This window comes from Aedes albopictus, chromosome 2 (genome assembly GCF_035046485.1).
Source record: "Aedes albopictus strain Foshan chromosome 2, AalbF5, whole genome shotgun sequence".
In the NCBI taxonomy this organism is placed as follows: Eukaryota; Metazoa; Arthropoda; class Insecta; order Diptera; family Culicidae; genus Aedes; species Aedes albopictus.
Genome location: NC_085137.1, coordinates 386,247,843 through 386,265,762, shown reverse-complemented (window position 1 = coordinate 386,265,762; position 17,920 = coordinate 386,247,843). Strand labels below are relative to the sequence as shown.

At 34.5% G+C, this 17,920-nt stretch overlaps 1 protein-coding gene and 1 long non-coding RNA gene across 2 annotated transcripts in view; both read left to right on the top strand.

Annotated features, from left to right (window-relative positions):
• The window catches only part of LOC109399436 (ecdysone-induced protein 78C), a 134,295-nt gene that overhangs the window by 32,661 nt on the left and 83,714 nt on the right, over nucleotides 1–17,920 (top strand). The window lies entirely within an intron of this gene.
• LOC134287277 (uncharacterized) lies at nucleotides 10,377–10,821 on the top strand. The gene is made up of 2 exons (XR_009997182.1): nucleotides 10,377–10,579; nucleotides 10,647–10,821. It is a non-coding gene; the product is annotated as an uncharacterized LOC134287277 (long non-coding RNA).

Sequence of the window (17,920 nt, the reverse complement as noted above, 5' to 3'; positions counted from 1 at the left end):
TTTTGATAATACTACACCGAGGGATCAAAATAAAATCATTTATGCAATTCAGTATCATAATTTCTATTTTATATAACTCATTTTGGTATCATAATGGCCCATTTTTCCGAACTGGCAAGCCTCGTTGGATAAATGTACGACTCGTGCTGAAAAAATCAACTTTTTGCAACTCGTTACATAAATAACTATTTAGTGAATTAATTTCCTCACTTATTCATTCATTTTTCTGTAACTGAAAATTTTCACTGAGTTAACTGGCCCACAACTCTTGATTATTCTTCCAATCACCACAACAATAGCGCAAAGTGTTTAATTGGAATTCCATCTATCTGCTTCATCTGTTCATTAAGTCGTCCAATTCGTTACCAGAAATTGAGAATTTTACAATGTGAGAGAGAGATAGAGAACTGAATGAAAGAAGACAGGCATTCTGCTGACAATGAATGCGGCGAAGCACAAATGAAATAATGAGAATGTCAATCTTCACTTTATATCTTCGAGTTTTTCCCTCTGAGGAATGTCTGTATGACCTACTGGAAATTTTTGTGTAATCTTTAAAGAAATTTTTGTTGAAATATTCAAACTATTTTCTTAAGAAATCCCAAGAGAACTCCCTGAAAGCCTCTATGGAAGGACTTCTGGAAAAAATTCTCGACAGTTTCTCCAAGTGAAAAGAGGGCCTTTTGAGTAAATTCATGGTGTAATTTCCGAATAAATTCATTTAAAGATTACAGAATTATTTGCAAAGTTTCTTAAACATTTCCTAGTGTAATTTCAGGAGCAATCCATGACAAATTTTGAGATTTTTTGAGCGAACTTTGGAGAATTTTCCGAAGGAATCCGTGCAACTCCTGAAAAAAATATTGGAAGATTTTCCCAACAAAAACCTGAAACGTTTTCTGAAGGATGTTCCAAATAAATCACAGGAGAAATTTCGGAATAAGTATCTAGATCTAGAGCAATTTCCGAGGTTTTTTTTTTTAAGAAATTCATAGAGGAATTTTGGAAGCAATCCACACAATTCTTCTTGAAATCTGTGAGGAAATCTCTTGTTGAAATTTTGATGAAATCCTTGAAAAAAATTTTAAAGAATTCTCAAAAAAAATCCTTGGAAGGAAAAAACTGTGAAGGAATTCCATAGGGAATCCTAAAAAAAATTTAAAAGGAACCCGTGAAGAAATTTAAGAAAATATGGAAGATTTTTGCCTGGAAAATTTGCAGAAGGGATCTCTGTAGTTTTTTTAAAAGAAGGAAAACCTTATAAAATATCGGAAAGTCGGGCATACAAGAAAAAAATTCTAGTAATAATACAGCCTTTCAATGTACCTAAGCTCAAACCAAAACGAACGATAATCGCCGTAGCTTGCGTACGAAACCAGAAACTGATTAAAATTCATTAAAATGGATAATGGACGGGTGCGATAATGGGGCTGCTGGTCGTTGTTGTTGGCTGAGGCTGTCAACGTTATTCTAGAGAATGTGTATACGTACGTAGGTACGTAGGGAACATTCCAGCCGTACAGACTTGGGCACACACGTAGATGGCACGAGGGATGAATTATGTAATGTGAGGTGAAATATCGTAAAAAAAATCGGAAGAATGACAGAGAATGGCAAGGAAAGAATGAAGAATGAGCAAAACATCTTGTTTGCTGGAAGAAACATGAGTTTGCGTTAACCCTTTGAAGCCGAATTGTTTCGCCGCTGCTGTCGCAACCTCGCTGGTCTCGAACATGGTTGTTATACTCGGTTTCATCGCCGGGGTCATATATGACCCCTCCGGCTTCAAAGGGTTAAACGAACTGGATGAGAGGCAAAACGTTGTTTTGGATGATTCGTAAATATTTGTTGTTTGTATTACGATTATTATTCAATGCTTTAACATTATTTACGATACAAATTTGAGAAACATCGGTAAAGTAATTTACGGTCCGGCACTGTCCACAAATTACGTAACAGGGGTGGAACTACGGCTAAGTGTTATAGCTCATAGACAAACTTCAAATTTCTCTTACAATGTTGCGCTGGGTTCAATGTAGATGAAATCTAAAAATCTTTCTCGCCTTCCCACTGGATTAAAGAATCCTACATTGAAGAGCAGATCTAAGTAAATACACAACGATAACGGCTATGCAACCAACTCCATGGCCAAGTTCATTGCTGTAGCTACCTATGATGCATTCGAGGTATTGCATTGCACTGGTTTCAACCTAGATCTTCTGCGAGCATTCCGCTCGTTATAGATACATAGATAGACCCAGCTGGAAAAGAGCAGGCCGGGTGCACGTGACAGAAGAGGCTAGGATTGCCGTGAATGTATGGAATAATCGATCGAGAGGGAAAATCAATAGGCGAATAAATCAACTTACGTTTGCTAGAAGGCAAAAGCCTCTGCAGCAGTGGCGTAACAATCGCAATGCAATTGTTAAAAAAAAATAAGAATGTAACGAAAAGTCTAAGAAGGTAGGAAATTATTTTGTTATGAATTTTGAATGATTACACTGCTCGACACTGGTTCGCGCTGTGGAATAAATCGCAAAATTAACCCGAGGTGTGGACCTTCCAGAAAGCCATAGTGATGATTTATTTGGAAAACATTGGAGCACGGCCCCACGTTTTAAAAACCAATGTTTGTATGGAAAACTGGGGGTGTTCAATTCTGAAAAGAAACTATAGGTTGCATATTTGAATCTACTTTAACTTAACTGTTTCTGAACCGTTTTTTTTTTTCATTCCTCGGAGTTTTATTTATAGCCAGAGGTTTTATAACTAAAGATATTGAAAGATATTTTATTTTAACCAAAATTAAATAGAAAATGTCATGACTGTTTTATAAACTGTTCCAGAAATTTTAAATATACTTTGTTTATTAAATAAAATGGACTGTTCTGATGATTTCTACCAACTTTTTCAGAATACAGCATATTGTGTTCCAAATTTTTGAATTTTACTTTAAATGTCATGCTATTTTAAAGAACAGTCGAGTTCTCAAACAATTAACTTCATTCTCCAAATGTGCATTTACACAACGGTGTTTTTTTTTTGATAATTTCAACATTATTTAACACTAAATTCCAAAACTTATCTAACTTTTTATCATATTTGCTCTCTTTACAAGTTGTCTAAGAAATACCTCCATCATAACCAGGGGTAACCGATAAAAACATTTCCACAACATTTTTTCTAAGATCAAGTTTCTTATTTTTTAACATTCTCTACGTTGGCGGGTCTGGCCAAAGTCTACGAGGGGGAAAGGACAAAAATGAGTTTACGTGTTTTGGTATTTTTTAGACGCCCTGCAAATTTCTTCAAAAGTCGTTCACATATTTTCTCCGGCCTTTTTTTCTAATTTCTTCTGCAGTTTCTTTGAGATTAACTTTGACATTTTTTTTTTGTAAACTTCTTTGGTAATGCCTCTGAGAATTGGTTTGTAAACATTAGAAATTTCGACATAAATTTCTTTATTGAATTTCTTAAATGTCTCGGACAATTTTCTTGGAAACTTCTTCGGATATTCCTCTGGAAATTTTTTCAGCAATTTCTTTGGAAATTTCTTGGCATTTTTTTTCAAATTTCGTTGAGAATTCGGCGCACTTTATTGAGGATTTCACCATGAATGTCTGTGCCGAATTCCTTCAGGGATTTTATTTCTTGCTCAGCAATTGTCACAAGGACAGTTTGTTCAGCAATTTATTTTGGAATTTGTCTAGCAATTCTTTGAGGAATTCCTGCCTCTATTCTTCCGAAATACTACTTGAAAATTCCGTTGCAACTGCAAGTTTCATTGCACATAGTTTCGATCATTTGTTTCGGAATTTGTTCGCAATTTTAGATCTTATTCGTATTCTCTCGGAAATTATCTTCAATTACTTGAATATTCGTTCGGTAGCTTCTCCACCATTTTTATCCAATTCTTTCGGTAAAAAATCTTTGAAAACTTCCTCTTGAAATTCCGTTGGCAATCTTTTGACAATACCATTTCCTTGTGTAATTCCACTCGAAATTCAGTTGCAAAGAATTGCCTGAGAAATCTGCAAATTAATGTTCTAAGGAGTTTCCAAAAGAATTACCGTAAAATTGGCTAGAAAATTTTGAATTAAATTTAAAAAAAAATTACCGAAGGATTTTTGAAAGAAAAGCCCTAAGGTATTCTCAAAAATTGACGATTCTGCGGAAGAACCACAGGAAGTATATGGATTAAAGGAATCGAGTTTTGCAAAGAGTTCCATTCAAAATTTTATGCAATGATTTTTTCATAATGCATTTGAGTTGCATAATGTTTAACTGAAATAAGTTGCATTATGAACATTATGCAACTATTTTTCATTATGCAACTAATTTCAGTTGCATTATGAACTAGTTCGGGAAAATTGGCCATAATGATACCAAAAAAAGTTATATAAATTAGAAATTATGATGCTGAATTGCATAAATACTTTTAGAGGAATAGAGCTACTTCGGCACTGCAGTCTTGGGGAATTAAAACGATAGTTTTAGATTTTTCCCAACGTTTCGACTCGTATTACAGCAAGTTCCACTGTATCACGTCATGGCAGACGTAGAAAATATCCTCAGGACGGATCAACGAAAACAAGTGCAGGATCAAAACAGATGCAGAGTCGTCAACGCAATGACCAACTTCATACATAGCTTCAGCAGTTCCGTGAAGTCGTATGACCCGGTCGTGCGATTCTGTGCATCAGCTACGAGAACCACAACCCGGTTTCTGAAAAGCCACACAGAAATATGCATCCTATCTGCAGATAAGGGCAATAGGACAGTAATAATGTACAAAGAGGACTACAACCAAAAAATGCGGACCTTGATAGAAGACGATGAAACCTACACGAAAGTAAACAGGGACCCAACATCAAGTTTCCAGTCAAAGAACAACAACATAGTAAGAAGGCTAACAGACCTAAAGCTCATAAATGAATACACCGCACGTCAACTAACCAGACATGATTCGGTTTGCCCAAGAATCTATGGTCAACCAAAGGCCCACAAGCCCGGTCTGCCTCTCAGACCAGTCATCCCCAATATGACTGCTCTCACATACATGTTGTCGAAGTTCGTAGCCCAAGTCCTGCAAGAATCGTTGGTGAGCAAATACAACACCATCAGTTCTTTCGCCTTTTGCCAGGACATTCAAAACACCAAGCTACCTGAAGGATACATCATCATATCGTTAGATGTCGTATCGCTCTTTACAAACGTTCCCCGGGAACTGGTAAGAAAGAGTATCATCGATAGGTGGTCAGAAATCATCACGGAGATCAACTTGGACCTGTTCATCGAAATCGTCGATTTGTGTATGGATGCCAGCTTTTTTAGGTTCGAAGGACAACACTATCGACAAGTTTTCGGTACAGCAATGGGCAGTCCTCTGTCACCAATCCTAGCCGACACAGTAATCGATAAAGCTATGTCCTCACTTCCCTTCCCGATTCCAATACTCAAAAAGTACACTCATTGCACAATTATGGGTCACACACAATTATTAGTCACTTTCCACTTTAATAGATAAATACTAATTAATTGCAAGCTTTTGTTAGCCATTATCATTTTTCGTTCATCAGTTGATTTGTTTTGTGTCACTATACGTATCGCACACGGGCTTATACGTCAAAACATACATATTTTCAGTAATTTTTGTTCGGCGTAAAACCATCTGTCAAAGTAACGCTTCGATTGTGAACATCAGAAAGTGCGTGCGCTGCTTTCGTAAGCTCTGTAAAGGCGAGCTTTAGTGATTCTCAAGTGCGAAATGGTATCGTCACCAGAACAAAGGTATAATTTACGTTCTAAATGTAGAAATTCATGTGACTGCAGCTAGTTAAAGCTTATTTCAGGCAAAATTTAAATGACTCAATATTGTGACAAGGAACACCGAAAATCACACAATTATGGGTCACTTTTTGTGAAGCATAATATTAACAGTTCTGCGTACGTGGGCATTGCATACTTTAAGGCGTTTATCAGTGGTTGTGTTGGAGATTTTGTCCCAATTTTGAAAAATTGATAACAAATCGTGAAAACACGCTTCGTTATAAGGTTTGAGACCAGTTTTAGATTCTACTATAGTTGATCTATCAAGAATAAGTGACCATTCATTAAAAAAATAGACAAAACATTATTGTTCAGCCGATTCTTCTTGAGTGACCCATAATAGGTAACAAATTGACCCATAATTGTTACACAGCCAATTTTGACCCATAATTGTGGTTTTCATTATTCACCAACATTTCAGTAATTTTCACAGCCTAAAGTGAATTTTACAAGCAGATTTTTATATAAAACAATAAAACGGAGTTTCAATGAAGAGAATATAAAATAAAAATAATGAAAGTGTTATTTTTATATGAAAAACCATTCGTATTACGAAATGATTGTTCCTTGAGTGACCCATAATTGTGCAATGAGTGTATGTGGATGATATCTTCATGGCCATTCCGGCCGATGCCAAGGAACTAGTACTCGACGCGTTCAACCGACACGAAGTGAGGCTACAGTTTACGCTAGAAACCGAAGTTAATGGAAAGTTGCCATACCTAGATATGACGGTGATCAGAAACGAGGACCAAACTCTGCATACCGAATGGTTCATGAAATCAATAGCTTCCGGAAGGATGCTGAACTGGCACTCCTTCCACCTACCCAAATATAAAGTAAACGTCGCAAGAAACTTTATACACAGGGTCTGTACACTATCCACCAACTTAAACACAGCTGCGAAGAAGAAAATCATCCAGAATCAGCTCATCATGAACGGGTATCCGAAAACATTGATAAACAGAATCTTCCATCTGTACATCAATCAAAACAATCGTCACGGTAGACAGGAACAAACAGCTTCTATCACAGAAATACCAGCCCGAACAGCTATGCCGCCAACCATCCAACACCAATCATCGTCCCAACCAACAATCCAGCCATCCAACCCATCGATCGATCGTCCGACAAATCAGTCACAGCTACAGTCATCAACATGCTCCAATGCCATCTCATCGACACGACCGCTCATAATAACCAGCACAGATCCTTCGGCACCTGGAATGGACACTCAACGTGAAATTGCCTCAATAATTCAACGACCTCCAAATGCATATAATATCGAGCCAACAACAACAAACCACGGAGAACATCTGATCTACCGATCCATCCCATACGCCGCAGGACTATCCGAATGCATCATCCGCATCCTCAACAGAGACTACAACAACATCACCATCGCATGCAGACAAACCAAACCCATCCAACGTTTCCATACACCCGTAAAAGACCCGATTAGTATGCTAGATAGGAGTAGAGTAGTATACAAAATACCATGGAGCGATTCCAAGCAACAGCATCAAAATTAAGGAAATTTTTTAATTCATGATTTTCTATTGAACTGAAACTTTGCACAGTTTTTAAGTTCCATCTAAATCGTCATTTTCCGATATCAAATTTTTATTTTGAATCACGACTAACTTTTCAAAAGGGTGTATGTGAAAATGGTTCAAAAATATTCAAAAATCTGCACAGCCAAAATGGTTCGTTCGATTGCTATAAATTTTTCAGCAAAGTTAGATAACTAAATGGTGATTCCTAAGAAAATATACACTGTGAAAAAACATCTTTTTTAACATTAAAAAATATCATTTTTGTTACAAAAACTCAAATATCTCAAAACCCTATCTTTTTACCAACGTAATTTTTTTAGGGAAGACGGTCCATTGTATAAGCAATCTACCATAAAAATTTGATGATGGTAAACTAATAAACAAAAAAGTTATAACATTTCAAACATTTCACAATTTTCACATTTGATAAATATTTTTTTCTGTGTAAATTATTTCGATCAGAAATCGCAGTTAGATGCAGATTTTATTGTTCAGCAAAGTTAGATAACTAAATGGTGATTCCTAAAAAAATGTACACTGTGAAAAAAAAAATCTTTTTTTAACATTAAAAAATATCATTTTTGTCACAAAAACTCAAATATCTCAAAACCCTATCTTTTTACCAATGTAATTTTTTAGGGAAAACGGTCCATTGTATTAGCAATCTACCATAAAAATTTGGTGATGATAAACTAATAAACAAAAAAGTTATGACAATTCAAACATTCCACAATTTTCACATTTAGTAATAATTTTTTTTTAGTGTAAATTATTTCGGCCGGAAAGCGCAGTTTGATGCTGATTTTATTGTTAATGGCCTTGCGTGAGTAAAACAATCTGTTTTTATTATGTATTATGTATATTATATGTACAGTACTGTTCCGATTTTATCACGCCCTCCGCGCATTAGTCGTTTATTGATTAATTTGCTGTTACATTTGAGGACAAGTGTTTTCCCTCTTCTTCAAGATGAATGTTGAAAGCGTGTTTTGCAACGTTAAAAATATTGAAATGGGTATAAATGTTGAAGTATATTTCAAAGCATTTTTGAAAAAAGGGGTGATTAAATTGTTTAAACAGATGTCGCTGATGGTACGGTGGCATGACTCTCTGCACTTAGCACTTCTGGCAATTTCTCAGTTGTTGTCGTTTTCGAACTTCCTGCGCCCTGCTTTACCGATGATATACAGATGGCTCGTTTGTCAAAGTCTAGACGGCAGGACGTGCAAATGCGTAAATTTGTATTCAATTTGGGCATAACCAGTCTCTTTCAGTTTATCTATGAGATTTCGTAACTCTTTTGAACATTTTTTTTTCACAAACGGTCTACAAGAGAGCGTTGAGTTGAAGACCTTTGAGAAAGCGACTGTTCATGTTGTTCGTTAGATTATAATAAACAAAATCACTTATTAGTTTTAACTGACTAGTTTGGTGTTGTTTGCTTGGACGAAGAAAAAATTTACTATAAAATTTTTAATATCCATAGCGGTAGTATTTTTTTGCTTTTTCGTGAGCATTTTCATGGTATGTATACAGACAAACAAACGTAACACTGACGAAATTTTCATTGACCACGCCTTTAACGATCATTTTGAATCTTGGTTGTGGCTTTCATAACCAGAAGAGTGCCCATCGTTTTTCTTTGCGTTTGACGTTTCACACTAGCGCCTTCTGATGACGATATTGCACAACGCAGTGTTTCGTGAAACATTTCCACCAGGTGGTGGTAGTGTGAACTGGGCGATGGATTTTCACGAAAATTGTTCTAGGCGTTTCGTCTGTTTGTCTGTGGTATGTACCTCTCATGCATTTGTTGTTGTTGAAGTTACTCGCATTTTTCCGATCATAAAGTCTGTTCTCTAAGAGGTATTTTTTTGCAGATCAACTAGACGTATACGCGTATATATAAAACTTTTATTATGCAGCTTTCGTCTTCAAAATAAGTTTAATTCCATTTTTCTTATGATCAACAGCTTTTCAACACTATCAAGGGATTTTTTCACCAGTCACGTACAATAAAAAGTATGACAATCTCAATATTTTTGATCACAACACTGGATCGCGTCTAAGGTTCAAATAGATACTATAGTAATTATAAATAATCAAACAAAAATATCATGAAAACTACTTGTTTAATTCATCCGGTAGCCTTTACAATAAAATCAGCACCAAAATATAGTTCTCCAAATAATTTACACAGAAAAAAAATTTTTTTTTTTACTAAATGTAAAAATTGTGAAATGTTTGAAATGTCATAACTTTTTTGTTTATCAGTTTACCATCACCAAAATTTTATGGTAGATAGCTGATATAATGGGCCATTTTCCCTAAAAAATTGACGTTGGTAAAAAGATAGGGTTCTGAGATATTTGAGTTTTTGTGACAAAGATCATATTTTTTTATAGTAAAAAAAGAAATTTTTTACAGTGTATATTTTCTAAGGAATCATCATTTAGTTATCTAACTTTGCTGAAAAATTCATAACAATCGGACAATCCGTTTTTGCTGTACAGCTTTTAGAATATTTTTGAACTATTTTCGCATACACCCTTTTGAAAAGTTAGTCGTGAGTGAATATGAAGGTTTGATATCGAAAAATGGCGATTTAGATGAAATTGAAAAACTGTGCAAAGTTTCAGATATTTTTGAAATGGTCGCTCAGGATCGACTGACATGACTCCGTGGAATTCCTCCATGCAGCAATTGTAAACAATGCTACATTGGTATGACCAACAACAGATTACAAACAAGATTATACGGACACAAAACACATATTAACAAACTAAACAGGCTAAAAGAATTAGGGTATAGTAAAACCGATACAGATATGATAACATTGAGAGAGCGAACAGCGTTAATCGAACATTGCATCGATCACGACCACATGTTCAATCTAGGCCAGGTCACAGTGTTAAACAGAAGCAATCACACGAACACACTCGCATTTCTAGAAATGTGCCATATCACTAACACACCACACACAGTAAATCATCGCACAGACGTTAGTGGGTTAAACTCCACATACGCAGCCATCTCACAAACCTTTTGCGAAACATTTCAAACCCATCAAACAACTAATGATCCACCATCTTCAAACCAACCGTTACCTCCACCAGATGTGTAGTGCGAAGAATTTAGTTGCTTCATTAAGTGAAATTAACAAAACTCGCTACGTTTCACTTAATATCCCACATGTAGGTCTAATTCAAACCACTTTTAGAATAATATGTGTAACTAAACAATGTTTATGCCTGTTTACAGCCAATGTTCAATAGTTTAGACACCGACAGTTCTATGTCAACCCAAACGAAAAACGATTAATCAGAATGTAAGTGAACTATCGAAACATGTAACCCACACAATAATGATTCCCATAATTACAGTATCCCCTGAAGAAGACTCTAATACGAGTCGAAACGTTGGGAAAAATCTAAAACTATCGTTTTAATTCCCCAAGACTGCAGTGCCGAAGTAGCTCTATAGATCGTAACAGTCGAACTCTCCTTATCCGTACTTTTAGAGGAATCTCATCAGTCATTTCTAGAGCAGTTCTGAGAGGATTTCTCCGAATATTTCTCTAGGAATACCTTCAGGAATATCTGATGGGATTCTCTAGAAATTCATGCTGGATTGCAGAAGGAATGTCTTTAAGGATGCCTCCAGGAATTTCCCCTGGAATTCCTCCAGTGAGTCCGATTCACGTTCTTCCATTAATTCCTTTTGTGATTCGTCCAGGGATTTCATGCATTCCTTCGGAGTTTTTTTTTTTAATTCTCGCCATAGTTTTCCTAATGATTTCTCCAATGATACCTCCCGATCCAAGGACACTTTCAGCAAACCTCCAGGAATGCCTGATGGGATTTCTCCAGAAATTTGTCTTGAGTCAGCTTAAAGGATTTCTTCAAGGATACTTCCAGAATTTTCTCCTGCGGTTCCTTTACATATTTTTCTAGGGAAAATCTCTGGATAAATCACATGAGCAAATCCTAAAAAAAAAACATAAACATTCTTGGGGAAACTTCAAGAGAAAATTGTGGAGGAATCTTTTGAAAAACACCTGGTAGAATAATAGAAGAAACTTCTGCAAGAATTAAAGACGACATTCCTAGAGGAATTCCTAAATGAACTCTTGGGAAAATCCACGGAAAAATGCCAAGAAACTCTTGGAGAAATCAATTTAGAAATCTTTGAAAAAGTTCTCTTGGAATTCATCTACAAACTACTGACGGGATTTAGATTAAAAATGCTAAAATTTATCCATAGGTTTGTCCAAGGGTTTATATAAATCCTTTAATTCTTTCAAGGCATCCTCTTGTGATATCTCTAGAGATTTATCCATGTATTTCCTCAGGAAATTTGCTGTGGCGTACCAGCAGGAATTCCTGCTAGGATTCCGTCAAATATTCCTACTGAAATTTACTCAGCAATTTCAGCTGTGATTCTTCAGTAAATGCTCTCAGGAGTCCTCCAAGTATTCCTGGTGGATTCCTATTAGTAATTGCCTGAGAAATCCCAGCAGCACTCCTGGAGCAATCTCAGTAAGAGCTCATGAAAGAATCTCAGGAATTACTGGCTTAATTGAATGGAACATTTCCGATGAAATCCTTTTCAAAATCCAGCATGAAAAAAAAAATCTGAAGGAATCACAGCAGTGATTGTTGTAGCAATCTTAGCTGTAATTGCATAAATTATTCCAACAATAATTTCTGCGGCAATCCTTTAAGCTACTTTGTTCGGCAAAATTTCCAACAACAATTATTCTCCAACTTTGCATACGACACCAATGCTCTTTTTTCATCCATAAAAAAATAATTATTATCACACTCTGAGGTGAATTAATAAAAAATGCGGCAATTCTAAAATAATGTCTTAAGTATATAGAACAAATGTTTGTAAGACATCTTAAAGCTTTAGTCAAAACATACTGCAGTTCATAAATAATCCAAAACTTCTTGTACCGACTTTTCGAACCCTCTAAGCAGAATAACCTTTTCCAATTAGGGTGTACCTTTTAATTCCGCCCTTTTTTGCTTATCCTTCGACAGATACGCGTATTTTGACAACCACTTGTAATCTTCCTCAGTGTCAGTTATCCACACACTAAAAAAAGAACAAAAAAAAAGAAATTACATCCAAAACTTTTTCATAAACAATGTTCGATGGTCGATGTGTGTGTGCGTGTTCATTTATTTATTTATTTTTATCTAGAAGTCCGAAAATCTTCTAAAGATGCTATGTGGGATTCGAATGGAGGAGAGGCGTTATGTACCTTGTGCGCCATCACCAATTCGTTATTCTATTCTTCGTACTAAGCCCTTGGGCTCATACGTTGGTTTGTTAATTTCATAGTTTCCTAAGCTCTTTGGCTACCTCTATGCTGAGCCCTTCAGCTCCCTTTGTTAAATTCTTATCTATCTATCTCCAAACACATTTCCGAAGAAATTCCCAAATGAAAATCGATGAAAATCCCGGAGGAATTCCCTTAGAAATTGCCGTTTGCTTATCTAAAAACTCCTTTGCAAACTTTGGGAATTCTTATATCAATTTATTTGGAAGCTTCTTCGGCAACAAATTAAGAATTTCCATAGGGTAATTTAATTTGAAATAACTTTGGCAGTTCCTTCACAAATTTCTCAAGTATTTTTTGGATTTTTTTTTCGGAAAGTCCATTAGAAATCTCTTTAGTTTAGTTTAGTTTAAATTTGCGCTGAGATGAACCAGCCTCGGGCTGAAAATCTCATAAATAAAGACATAAAAAAATAGTTTAAATTTATTCGGCAATTCCTCTTGAAATTCATATGACATTTTTTTTGTTTTGAAATCCGACCATTCTTTTTGAAATTCCATTGTAAATTACTTTAGCAATACCTATTGGAAATTTATGAGTTCAAAGAAATGATCTGAAACATTTCCAAAAACAAAATGACCGGAGGAACTTCAAAGAGATTGCCGAAGAATATGCTGAATGTAAGGTTGAAGTAATTCTCAAAATAATTGCCTGAGACATCTCCAAAGGAATTGGTAATGGCATTTCCGAAATAGTTGCCGAAAATATTGCCTAGAAATTTTAAATAATTTTTATTGCCTAATTTTTTTTAAGAATTTTCAAAAACTGACGAATGAATTGCCAGAAGAATCGCCGAATGAGTTCTTCAAAACAATTTCCAATAAAAATATGAAAAGATTTCAATAAAATTGCCAAATAAATCCACAAAAGAATTAAAAGAGGGATATCACATGAAATATAAAAAAACAAAGGTGTTACCATAGAAATTTTCAAACGAATTGCAGAACAAATTTAATTGTACGAATGTACGTGGTTCATTCGGACATTTTTCAATAAAATAATTGGCCATAACTCAAAACAAAAAAAAAACTGCATTCCAAAAATTTCGGCGATTGAAGCTTATGAAGCTTTTGAAAATTTTCCACGAGTTTGGCCATAGTTTTTCCGGCTTTTCTTTACGAGTTTTCTGGAAAATTTTGTGTAGAACATTTTTCAGTTCATTTTTTTTTATTTCTGAGAAAACCTTCTCAAAAACTTTTTTTTGTAATATTTTTCGCGAATTCGGGCAATTGTGGGAAATTTTGTGGAAAACTTTAATCAATTCATATTTTTCTGATTCCTGAGAAAAATTGCCTTCATTTTCATTACAAAACTTTGTTTCTACAATGCTTTGTTCTTCAGTTATGAATTTTCTAAGAAATGGCTTATGTGGCACCTTTGGACATTTTTCAACAAAATTGGACATAACCTAAAAACAAAAAAAAAAGTGCATTTCAAAAATTTCAGTGATTAAAGCTTATAAAATAACCTTCTCAAAAGTATTTGTTTAAAAATTTTCCACGAGTTCAGGCATAGTTTTTCCGGCTTTTCTTTACGAATTCTCTCAGCTGTGGAAAATTTTGTGGAAAACTTTTTCCAGTTCATATTTTTTTTATTTCTGAGAAAATTTGCTTTCATTTTCTAAAAAAAAACTTTGTTTCTACAATGTTTCGTTCTTAAATTATGGTTTTCCAAAGTAAGTAGTATCAAGAGAAAACAGAAACAATTCCTCCTGAGTTTTCCGGGAAAATAGGCGACTCTTATTTTTTTTTCAATTTTTGTTCATATATCCATGAGCCCTGCCTGTGGAAAAAGTGTTATGGAAATCTGAGACCCTTTGCCCAATTTGTACGATAATAAAAAAATCCCCAACGGCCTTTAAAATAATCTTTTTGAAATAAACATAACTTTTTTCATAGATTTTTAGAAAAAAGAATGGCAGTTCTGATTTTCAAAAAATAATTATTTAACTTGGAGTTTTATCTCATAATTAACACATGTGTGTTTTTTTTTTTTTAATTTTGTACAGCTCCTAAAAATATGAAATTGCGAAAACTGTGGGAAAATGTTCATTTTTTTTCTAATTTTTGCGAAAACATTTCCAGAATGCTTATATAGAAAAGATATTTTTTTTCATGAATTTTTCCTCTGCATTTTAAAGCAATTCTAAGAAATGAAAAAGACCTTTTTTTGCGAAACTCTTTTTTTAGGGGCCTTCTTAGAACTATTATGCATATAAAAAAACACATAAAGTTGAGCATTCGCCTTTTTCAATTGGGCCATTATTTATATTCATTGAAGAGGTAGTTTTACCAGACAACGGAATTTTGTGACCTCTGAAGATATTTAAAACAGAACGTCAAAGTTTGACCAAAAAGTAGGTGCTTCTTGGGATAGCCAATTTTCTAAATATTGGGGGTTTTTCTACCCAAAATATGAATTTTAAAAGTTGGAATTGAGTGATATGTTATGCGTACATAACTGCTAGTAATAATTATTGTTTTTCATCCTTTGGTAGTATTAAATTCATTCCCGGAGAAAAATCAACAAAATTAGAGAAACAATAAAAATAAAAATCCTTTTTTTTTTGAAAATTTGTTGAGCAGTGTTGTAATTCTAACTTACGGACCGATTGCAAAATATTGAAACATTGGCAATAAAAAATGGAGAATATAAAAACTTCCATTCTTGATTCGTTTGAAATATCCTGTCTGAAGACATTAAAAAAGAAAAACAAACTTCTAAATATTACTTCATATGTTGAGCTTCAATCATAAATACTACAATTAAAAACATCATCAGCAGAATCATTACCTATCTACTGATTTTATTTTCTAATGGGTTACTATTTGACTAAAGAACTAAAAGATACGCACCACGCACCTCATCCATATGTGATCGGGGAGAAGCACACAATCACAGCATAAGAATATTGTGCGTCTCTCTATGCGTAAGCTATAACACGCAACGGAGATCATCGATCTATGCCCGCCCTGCCCACAAAGCTTCCATGTTATGTTCGCAACGAACTATGGGTACGGGCGGGTGGTACACTTTGCTTTAAGCATCAACGGGCTGAACCCGGGCGAATGCTTGGAGAAAAGGTAAGGTATGTATTTACAGCGTTCCTACAACAGAACGATTGAAGTTGATTTTTTTCACAGTCTCATGCTACCTTCGCTTCGATAGCAGAGACCCGCGGCAACATTCTCGCCGAGAGGGTCACTGACCATTCGACGCGGATTTTTTTTTCTGTTTTGCTTTTCTTCTCCATAATGGCCACGTGAAGCAGACGAGATGAAGAAGATCACAGATTGGGGTTTCATGTACGCGTGCCGCCGAGTAGTGCGGCACTGTGGATGGTGCGTGATGGGCTATGCGGAAGGTAAAGTTATGTAATAATAGGTGAGAGGGCAGTTCTGGAGAATGTTGGCTTTCTGATGACGTCACTATGGGTGGATAAGAAGTTTATTAGAAATTACTTCGCAGTATCATTAGTGGATAAATCCATGTTTACAATAAGAAGCTTGCATCATGACTGATGACAAATGATCGTAAAATATAAGACAGCACCAAACTTGAACAATCGAAACAAATGATCAAAAGAATACAAGTCTATTCCATAGAAGGAACTTACTTATTACTTGTTACTTGTTACTTGTTACTTGTTACTTGTTACTTGTTACTTGTTACTTGTTACTTGTTACTTGTTACTTGTTACTTGTTACTTGTTACTTGTTACTTGTTACTTGTTACTTGTTACTTGTTACTTGTTACTTGTTACTTGTTACTTGTTACTTGTTACTTGTTACTTGTTACTTGTTACTTGTTACTTGTTACTTGTTACTTGTTACTTGTTACTTGTTACTTGTTACTTGTTACTTGTTACTTGTTACTTGTTACTTGTTACTTGTTACTTGTTACTTGTTACTTGTTACTTGTTACTTGTTACTTGTTACTTGTTACTTGTTACTTGTTACTTGTTACTTGTTACTTGTTACTTGTTACTTGTTACTTGTTACTTGTTACTTGTTACTTGTTACTTGTTACTTGTTACTTGTTACTTGTTACTTGTTACTTGTTACTTGTTACTTGTTACTTGTTACTTGTTACTTGTTACTTGTTACTTGTTACTTGTTACTTGTTACTTGTTACTTGTTACTTGTTACTTGTTACTTGTTACTTGTTACTTGTTACTTGTTACTTGTTACTTGTTACTTGTTACTTGTTACTTGTTACTTGTTACTTGTTACTTGTTACTTGTTACTTGTTACTTGTTACTTGTTACTTGTTACTTGTTACTTGTTACTTGTTACTTGTTACTTGTTACTTGTTACTTGTTACTTGTTACGTGTTACTTGTTACTTGTTACTTGTTACTTGTTACTTGTTACTTGTTACTTGTTACTTGTTACTTGTTACTTGTTACTTGTTACTTGTTACTTGTTACTTGTTACTTGTTACTTGTTACTTGTTACTTGTTACTTGTTACTTGTTACTTGTTACTTGTTACTTGTTACTTGTTACTTGTTACTTGTTACTTGTTACTTGTTACTTGTTACTTGTTACTTGTTACTTGTTACTTGTTACTTGTTACTTGTTACTTGTTACTTGTTACTTGTTACTTGTTACTTGTTACTTGTTACTTGTTACTTGTTACTTGTTACTTGTTACTTGTTACTTGTTACTTGTTACTTGTTACTTGTTACTTGTTACTTGTTACTTGTTACTTGTTACTTGTTACTTGTTACTTGTTACTTGTTACTTGTTACTTGTTACTTGTTACTTGTTACTTGTTACTTGTTACTTGTTACTTGTTACTTGTTACTTGTTACTTGTTACTTGTTACTTGTTACTTGTTACTTGTTACTTGTTACTTGTTACTTGTTACTTGTTACTTGTTACTTGTTACTTGTTACTTGTTACTTGTTACTTGTTACTTGTTACTTGTTACTTGTTACTTGTTACTTGTTACTTGTTACTTGTTACTTGTTACTTGTTACTTGTTACTTGTTACTTGTTACTTGTTACTTGTTACTTGTTACTTGTTACTTGTTACTTGTTACTTGTTACTTGTTACTTGTTACTTGTTACTTGTTACTTGTTACTTGTTACTTGTTACTTGTTACTTGTTACTTGTTACTTGTTACTTGTTACTTGTTACTTGTTACTTGTTACTTGTTACTTGTTACTTGTTACTTGTTACTTGT